Here is a 10,602-nt window from a genome sequence, read left to right as displayed (position 1 = left end):
CAGATTTATATAATATATATACTTATTAAAATATTACATTTGAACTGGACTTTAATATAGGTTTTTAATTAAATATCAATAATACTTTAATTTGTTTTATTTATAAATTAATTAGTAAATATTTTTTCGAGTTCAGAGTTTGAATGGTTAACAAATAGATTTAAAATGAATAACGTACCTTTTGAACACATTATTAAATTAATGAGTCCTCTAGAGAATACCTCCGCGTCCTCTAGTGACAATGCATTTCCGAACTCGTTAGCCATTAAGTTTTATCATAAAAATAATTAAAATATTACTTTAATATTTTTATTTATTTAGAATTATGTGAAAGAACTGTCATTATGACGGGTGAAGTTTTTTTTAAATTAACAAAAAGTTATAATTATTTTATTACACGAGAATATATCGCCGTATACCACTTACAACCGCGCAAGGGTTTTCTAAATTGGAAAGCCTTTTCTATTCAATTTGAACCTTCTGAATCTTTGAGAAACTCAACAATAAAACATGATCTTGTATTTAGAATGATAGTTTCCAATATAGGTATTAATAACCGTTTTAGATGCAAAACAAATGGAGGTGTAATAAATAAGCATACTGATTATAAAATATGTAATTATTTTGGCAATACAACGCCACTAATAGAAATAAATTAGGAATTTATCGAATTACTATATAGAGTCGTATGTAACAATCATATTGGTAACACAGTAACACATTGCTGTGCATTTCTTTGATTCTTAGGACACAGATAATTGATAAGCCTAATATTCCAACCAATTTTCTTTCGATTGGACAATTCAATAACATATTTTACTCAATCAAAGTATGTAACAAGAACCTGACAAACAACATAACAATTAAAAGATAGCAATTATTTACTTTTTATACAAATTATAAACGTTAAATCCTTTTTAATCATTTCTTTAGTCTAAATATCTTACTTTGTACCATTAATCAGACTTTTTACCTCAAAGCTACCCTGTTCAAAGTAACCGCATTTGCTGAAATGCAAACATAACAAAATCTGCAGACGCCTGATGCTACACGATAGCACGGGATACGGGCTTCGAGTAATTGTAGAGCGTAAAACAATTATACGAAGGCTCCGTCACACCAGAAACAATCAAGGATAGCCTTTTGTAATTGGTATTCTATGGTAGACAGAAAGCCTAGTTTATAAGCACTTTTGTAGTATCTAGGAGGAAAGAGAAATATGAGAACGCGAGTACTCGATATCTCTTTTCATCACAGCGTAAACACAATTTGACAGAAAGGAATTTTGTCAAAACCGTGTTATTAGATTTATATTGTTTTATTAATAAGTTTTGGTCTATAAAGAAAAACATTTTTTTTTAAACAGGGGGGTACGGGTAGGAAGCTAACCTGATGTTAAGTGAAACAGCCGCCCATGGACACTCTCAATGTCAGAGGGCTCGCGAGAGCGTTGCCGGCCTTGAATATAATTGGCCATACTCGTTATTTTAAAGTAATTTTATATAAAACTACAATTAATTTTTATTTTTTCGGTCTTATATAGTTAAAAGCGTTCAGGAGGCTTAGTTATAATATGTAAGTGCATAGGTCGACTGAGATGTATAAAGCATATATTTTTTGCAAAACTATAAAAAAAGCGATATAAAAATAAATTGCAACAAATCGTCATTCTGCTGAACCTAGTAAAGCAAGACAGCCAACCTTTTTATCAAATTAAAATCGTGCACAACATTTCTCTTCAACGGAAATAAACTTGAGAAACTACATTAAAAATTGTTCGCTCCAACGAATTCTGCCGTAAGAACATAATCACTCGGCTGATTTAATTTAATACGTTTTCAAAATATTTGTTCGGCGCTTGAGGGAAGCTTTTAGACTGTCTCTATTTAAACCTACTCGCGCTGCTAGGGCTGTCATACTGATCTCAAAGCAGCAACCTTTTTTTGTATGGAATCCCTTTGCCTTAGGGCTTATTCGTCCCGATGTGCTCCGTGAACGGAAATTGATTAGTGACCGAGGAGTTTTTGTGCAGGGTCGGACGAGACTAATGTTGGAGGTCAGAGGTTTCAACGGCCCTCGTCAAACTTCTGCCAGTCGAACCTCTTCTCTCGTTAAGAGAAACGAATTCATAATGAACCGGGAAGTGATCGGAGTCTAGGTCGTGTAGTACCTCTACGCTACGTTGATTAAGTACTACGTTGCGTAGAAATACCACGTCCACGACTTCCGATGACAGAAGGCCGTTACAAGCATTGCCAAAATACAACAAGTTGGTTGTATTGGGGCAATGGCATTGAATTCAGCACGTCAATAAGCCTACTGAGAGTCATAAGGGTTCTGTTTGATCTATTCGAGGCTCCGTGGTTACTGTTAAGGTCCCCGACCAAAAATCTGAGGTGCCAGCGCAAACAGGGTCTTGAGATCGATCTGTAGGATGTCCTTAGAGGGAGTACACCGACGCAAAAATAATCAGCTGATGACCGGTCGTGACCCATGTGTAATACAAGGCTTTCTATGTTGGTTTAGGAAGGCGGGTTTAGCGGCAATGGAGCGCACGTCTATAATAGTTGAACGTTCCGACTTTGACCGTGGGACGGTCGTTTCTGACCGCGACATAGTTCGCAAATCTAGGTGTACGAACGCTTGGCTTGAGCAACGATTCCCGTACTGGGAAAATATCTATTTAGTACAGCAGTAAAAATTTGTATCATAAACAATATATAATGGGCTCTGTATGAGTCTCTAGTGTTAGGTAACGACGGCCAATGCGGACGTATATTTTACATAAATAGTTTTTTTGACGGGCCTTGCAATGCACTGTTTTACTGTAGTGTTCGTTTTTACTCTTAGTATATTTAGCTCAAGAACATGAATTGCATCCTTTCTGATGCCTTAATATTTATAACATAGATGTCCGCGATCAAGATTTATAAAAGGTTAAGCGCCAATGGATATTGTTTTTTATTAACGCAATATCATTATTTTAGTTTGAGCTGTAAAATATTTTTACCAGCCCTAAGAACAGTGTGGGAGTTATAATGCACTTTTAGCAAACTTTAGATATGAATGGGTTCCGTATAACTAGTAAATCTTGCTCTATTACATACATGTTCATGTAATCTTAATTTGCACATTGCTCGTAGTTTTCGTCTCTTATTAGGGCTGTCACATGAACATCTTTTCAGATTAAACAATAGAAGTGATTTACGATCCTTAAAGTTTTTGTTTGGTTTGCCGTTAAGCACGCTTCTGCTTTCCAATCGGTCACTTGAATAGGTCTGCGGACACTTTTAATTCTTATTAAAGAAAACTGGTCAAACTTACTTAAATAACTCCCAAAAATATTAAACGACCAACAAATTAGAAACGACCCAACTAAAAGTAGTGTTGGTTCCGGCCTTACTAGTAGTACTAGTAGTTGTTGATTTACATAATAGTTGAGGTACTTAAATTATTTTGTTATTATTCTGTTTATTTATTTATTTTTGTTTATTTTTATTAATATTAGTTTATGTATACAATAGCTTACTCTATGCATATTTCTTTTAATATAATTAAGGAAAAAAGAAAGAAAAACTTTTTATTTCATCATACCTTCACATGGAAAGACAGCTTTGGTGTAATATTTTTATACGTCATACATTTAAAGACGAGAAGATACCTGTATATAAATAGACATTTTATTCATACTTTAAACACGTCGTTCTTCCAAGTGCCTATACATTTAATAGATTGTGGTACAAATACAAGCCGCTATATCATCGTCGTTAAGCAAAACAAACAACCGAACCAATTCGACTTAGGGTCCTTCAAGAAAAGAGCATACCAATTCCTCCTAAAAGGCCGGCAACGCACTCGCGAGCCTTCTGGCATTGAGAGTGTCCATGGGCGGCGGTACCACTTTACCTTTGGTGAGCCTTCTGCCCGTTTGAAGATTTTTTTTATAGAACGGGGGGTTCTATAAGAACATAGTGGTAAAAAATTAAGGTATAAATTTTAAAAATATTACTTTACTTCATTAAAAGAAAATACAAGGTCATTTGTTGCACAAATTATAGCTAACTGACTAGGTATTTAAAAATTAAACATCAAAACAAAATTGCGGGTTAAAACTTAAAGTTTTAGGGATTGGAATTAAAATGGTATATTCATTAAAAGGTCTAATATTAAACATAAGTTTTCTAACACTAAGGTATTTTGTATTAGTAACACATTGTAAAAATCACCCCAATACTAATATGTTGTTTTAGATACATAAAAATAAAAATAGACTTTATTATACAGAACTTTATTTCTCATTTCAAAATGATACATTTTTATATGAGGAACTAAATATTAAAATACAATAATATGCACAATATACGTCATCAGACAGCCGTCCAAACTCAAATCTGCTAGTCTCATTCTGATGTGTACATTTGTGTGATATGTGCTCATTCTTATCATACGTTGGTTTGTTTAAATGACGAGCTACTATGAAGGGAGTTATTTAAAAGCATTCAGTTGTTTAATTGTTATAATTATTGTTTCATAGGCGTCGGTTTTTTTATTATTAATCATACAATCAGTCTTTACGACTATAAGTAAATACGTTGAGTGCTTCTTGAAGCCGTCATATTTAATAGACGTCACTGAACGATGCTTTCGTAACTTGTACCGAGACTTAAACCAAGTAAGCTCAGCTCACCTCAAGCGGTCGTCGGCCCATATCGTGTGCAAGCCCTCTTCCACTCACAATGCGGTTACTATACGGGCTACTTATCCTTAATACGACGCTTAAACTCCACTTTTATTTCACTACAACTTACTAATTTTATACTTAAAGTGGATGTAAGAAACTGGTCATTAGTTAGATTATCGTTTAAGATTTTTTAGTATGGAAGGTTATATATATACATATATGTGCTACGGAGACTAATTCAAACGAAACGAAACTTATGTTCGTATGTAAGATAAATTCTTGATTCTTTTTTCATTTTTAAACTATTTATACTAGAGTTTATTTCTAATAATATATTTAGAGAATGGGGAGTGTTCGTCTCTTGTGAGCATGTGACATGTCTTTTCGTAAGCATATAGCCGCCGTACGCATCATGCGCAAAAGCATCAATTACTACCCCTTCCCGACTAAAAATCAGGAGCGCGAAGGAGGCCATGACACGAACTAACGGATCCCGATGATCGAATCACAATAGCAAGTGATAAATTAAAAGCTGCCCGCGCGGCCAAACTTAAAATCAGTAGCCATAAACAACAGACTAGGGTAAAAAAACCGCCTTCACCAGGAGAGGCGAGGACCAGTGAGCTTCCGTCCTGCCCTTCAGGCGATTTACTCCCCCGCGACGGCCCAAGCCGAGTTCTTCATTCGGTTTGTAGCATGTTTTTTTTTTTTATTTCAACACGTGATTTTTTTTATTATTTACAAAATCCACAAAAACCTAAATATTTGAAAATTCAATAACTATACTTCCCCAACAAAGCACTTTTATGAATAAAGTGTAATATCTGAACTAGACTATACCGACGTAAGATACCAGTCAAGAATATTACCTATAGACTTTAACCCTCTGCGGCCCTCTCAACCTATAACTTACAGATCCGCAACTAGAAACAGCATGTATTTTTATTTAAGTAGACTCTTAACGAATAAAACGAAATCCGTTCAAAACGAAAGTCTTTCAGTTTTCAAACATTATGCACGTACCATTTATTCTTATTTTCTTACAAATCTTATTATTATCTATTAAAATCATTAGTTCAGTCTCATTTTGTCCCATATTCGTGGCATAAATTATTGTGTTAAACATTTGCTTCATAATTTTTATACATACATAGAAGTATCTCAGAAGGACCAAACTTTTTAAATTTATCTTAATATTCTTTATATCCATTCCAATTATTATCAGTAGATAGTACTCTACTCTTAAAAAATATTAAAATAAGTACAATTTTACGGATTTTAAATATATTAAATTTTTAATACTATTTTGTGGTTTTCATTTCATTATTTAGAAAATCTTAAATTCCTATTCAGTGTGGTCACTCTTTGAAGGTCCGGCTTACTAGGGCTTACTTGTCTGACGCGAGTACTTATAGCCCCGATGGCAAATGCCGCAAGAGTGCGAGTCACAGATAACAATACATTACACCGACTTGTTAAGCCTGTTATATGAGAATCTCTCAAAATACACACAAAACATTATATGTTCATGGCATATTGCGTAATTTTGAAAATACCCTCACATTCATTGGAGTTCAGTATTTCCCAAATCACTTACTTTTCTGTGCCCATCACCATAAACATTTATATGACCAACAATACCAATGTGTTGTTGTTTTAAGAGCTTGCTATAATAATAATATCTATTCAATTACACAATACAAACAAATGCCAAAATATATAGTTGCGAACAACTGATACAAAATTACACAGTTATAATAAAATGAGAAAATTTAAAAGAAAATTCTAAATATAGATTTACTATTATTTTTACAATAAATAACGAAATAAATTATGAAGTGGGTATTAAGAACAGTTCAGTTTTATTTTATATGAGATTAAACACCAAAAAAGTATATAAGTATTAAGTATATCTTAGTTCTTATATAGATATAGTACTTATATACTTTTCTTCGTATATCTTAGTTCAGTTTTAAAGATTTAAATGATCTTTTTTTTTTGTATAATATATATTTGGTGTCGCACAAGTCTTTACTATGCAATATGTGGTAAAAACCTGTTAACGAAATAGAAGAGTTGCAGCTAGTCATAACATGATACAATATTCATCTTCATACCCCAGTGCATAGGCCTACCGGGTAAACGTAAAAATCCGGGCCTGGTAGTGAAGTTATAATGACAATATTAAACGCCGTGTCTAAATAATGTGCCGCTATATTTCCCCGGAAAGGGACGTTAACTGACAAATTAATATTTACGAGATTTATTTTTCACTTTCTCATTTTGAACATTTTGTTATTGTCGTATTTTCCATTCGCATTATGAAGTAAAATGGGTGTAATTTCAAATGAAATATGGCGCTCATACATCCCGCTTTCTGTTTCTTTCAGTAATTGACGTCGCCCTAATGAAATGTCATTCACTTATTCTCATTTGTTTATTTCCGTGGCTATGTCATGAAATTGTATAAAAATTATTAAAGATTTTCCAAACCACGATAACTATAATTCTATAGCGATTACCTTGTACCAATAACAATAAAACGTCTTTACGATTCACTATAGATATATTTGTATATAAAAATAAGCCATGTTATTGAACAAAACAAAGAAATGCTAGGAAAATAAAAAGCATCTGAAGCAAATCGGAGCGTAATGACAGCGTTGTGCGCTCGTACTGCGGTGTCGTCATAATAGTACGCTATTCAAGTCAGCACTAAGACACGCTAGTCACGTCCCACATACAAAGTAACAGTTGATATTTTCAGTAACAGCTATGTAAATTAAGTAACAGTTTCCAAACTACCTGCAAAAGTATTGATAATGATTAATTAAATTTACAGAAAGTAAAATTTTGATCAAGAATTTAAAGATATAACATTTTTGTTAGCCTATCGAAGTTGGAATCCGAAAACCAGTAACTGGTATCCTGACCTGTCCATACCTGATATAAGTAAAATAAATACACATTTAATATACTTGAGTATGTTGACTTACTTGAGTTAATGCCCTAGATGAGGGTATCCACAGACCACGATGAGTCTCCATCGCGTTCGGTATTGATCCTCGTATTTCACGTCACTTCAAGGTCTTCCGGCTCTCTTCACCTATAACCGAACGAAGCACCAGGTTTGCTTGGGACGGCCCAACTTTGGTAATGAACCTGCATGGTAATGTGGAAAATTGGAATCTCTTCAGAGTATACAATCTGCCATACGGCCTATCCATTTCTACTTGCATCGCCCAATCCCCCATTTAAATTGATCGTTACCGATCTTCTCGAGCCAGTAGATACCCAGAAGTTTCAGGATCCTGCAGTTTACTCACATTAAATTTTCTTCGAGCTCTACCAGGAGTACGTGCTGTTGGGAGCGTAACACTGCACAAGGAGATATATCGGGCTTATTTCAAGCCCATTTCAAGTCGAAATTATTCGTCTAAGATCAGTTTCCAAGACTTCTCTTTGCGGAATTGGAGAGGTGAAAAGCGACGACGTATTCAAGGTCATCATCCGCTTTTGCCTTCCCGGGGTATAGAAGATGCTTTTGGACGTTCTCGGTTCAGTAAAACCGTTTCAACGCACTTCGCTTAAACCAAGAATTTGCAGATTGTATCTAAGCATTTCTGCTTATGCTTGTGGTAGTTGAATGTCGCTGCTGAGCATTTTTGCATTCCAAAAAGTAATTGGTATAATAATGCTAAATGATCGTCGACGAATGATTTCTTGAATCGTTGATTTTTCAGGCAGACCCACCTACCCACAGTGCCCTAGTCCTGTAGTGGGGCTGCCACATTCAGACAGACTCGGTTTTATGTGGGTTACCTCCCTAGAATGCACTTATTCTGTTTAATGGTGCCTTTGGCCTACATCTTGAGCTCAGGTACAACTCTAGGTAGTGGGTACGCGAGAACGTCAATGCAGCAGGTGGACGTTTGGACGTGAATGATTTGGACTAGCCGGGGTTTGTTCATGGTATGTTGGCTTTTTCTAGGCAATCCTGATCTCATTTCATCGGTGATTCCCACCAACACCATCCCTAACTTCCCACCCCATAATTAAGTATGTGCCTACTCGTTGTTATACAAATAGTAGACTAGTGCTGATGTATCGATACATTTTGATATTCGTTCGATTTATTACTGTTCTCATATCGCCTTCCATCAGCTTATCATAACATCAGCACAAATAATGCTGTCATACTCCCGCCGATTATCTCTTAATATTTATGGTTTCAGGAAATCTATAAATATTGAAGAGGATCATGATACATCGCTTTTGTACGAAAAGGCAAAAACTACAAGAACCAATAATATTAGTGTTTATTCTGTATTATGATAATATATATAGATATTCTTCAAATACCTTTATTATATTTATTCTATGCAGGTAAAGCACCAGGGCAACCACTTACCAGCCTTATCATTACCACAATTTTGAGTTAGAGCAATGAGCGTCGCAGTATGCTTCTGAGTTAGCACAAACTACTCTTAGTTAACCATATCGCACTCATACTATTGTTATACCTTTTTATGGGTTTTTCTCAGTTCATTAGCTGACCCTTAGAATAACCTTCCACATCTCCCGTAGAGAGAGGAATGGGTTCCGGAGTGGCTGTCAGCCACCAAGATAAATCACTTATTCTACAATTTATTGGCACAAGAACAGATTCAATTACAAGCCTGAATTTAATAGACGTACAATACTATTCCTATTGAAACGTATTGGTTATCAATTTATTGGCAATTTTGTATCACATTATACAATTTTGGTACCAATTATGTTAAAAGTATAGGTGTTCTAATTGTATTGTATATATTCACTAAAATAATTAAAGATTTAACACTTGTAAGGTTTACAGTAATAATAAATTTATTTTAATAATGATAATAATGACTTTATTATCAACTATAGCCTAATAGAATAGTTATTAATTTATACATCAATATTAGCAATTCAATTAAACCACTTGTGATAACGGGTTTTTAAGAACTCGTGGCATATTGACAATGGAAGCTGAAAAGCCAATGCTCCGACATTAAAAAATCCTACTAAATTGTATTATTTTTTGTAAATCGAATAAAGTATACGTATGTATTAATTAATGGTTCTAAGTTTGACTTTGACGTTATTATTGTTACTAAGCTGGTTGCATTATATTATATACTACCTATACAATTATTGTATTTGCTGCTGTAAAGTTGTTGAAGTAAAAACCTTTTTATTAACAATAATTTCTATATAATTTCATACATACTATCCAATAAACGCACAATATCCAGACAATTACAATTAATCACATTACCTCAAAGCTACGTCGGCTAATATTAACATACAATTCATGATTTCGCTGAGTCAGCACTCTGGGAGGATAGATTTGCTGGCATCTGCTTACATTCGTCTAAGATTTATTGATACGCCATCAATTCGAACAGCTAAACCAATACATTTTTAAATAAAAATAAAATGTGTTGTACTTTTTTGTCAAATTTATTCTTCAATGTCGTAACTTGTTTGTTTTTGGTAATTCGTAATGCTACTCTTTTCTTAATCTACAGTTTATGTACAGATATGGTAGTATACTTATATATTAGCTAGGCAAATTATTGTAAATAGGAGCAACAAGACAATTGTTTTCAACAAGCTAATGTCTTGCCTATTATGAAAACTGCAGTTGTATTTCAACTTATTTAAGCTCATTCATCTCTTCCAGGCAAATTGTGTTATCGCTGTGTTAAATATATAGTACTATACCTATTGATTTCAACATGATATAAATAATATCTTGCGTATGCCGTAAGTTAATTTAAATTAAGCATATAATATATTGTGTAGCTGTCAGTGGAAAAAAGCGCCATCTACACGCATTAGGTAAACATTAATTCTTAGACGAATTGTCCACATGAAAATGCAGTCACGCAAAC

The sequence above is a fragment of the Pieris rapae genome, chromosome 4 (genome assembly GCF_905147795.1).
Source record: "Pieris rapae chromosome 4, ilPieRapa1.1, whole genome shotgun sequence".
Classification (NCBI taxonomy): domain Eukaryota; kingdom Metazoa; phylum Arthropoda; class Insecta; order Lepidoptera; family Pieridae; genus Pieris; species Pieris rapae.
Note: the sequence above shows the minus strand (reverse complement) of the source record.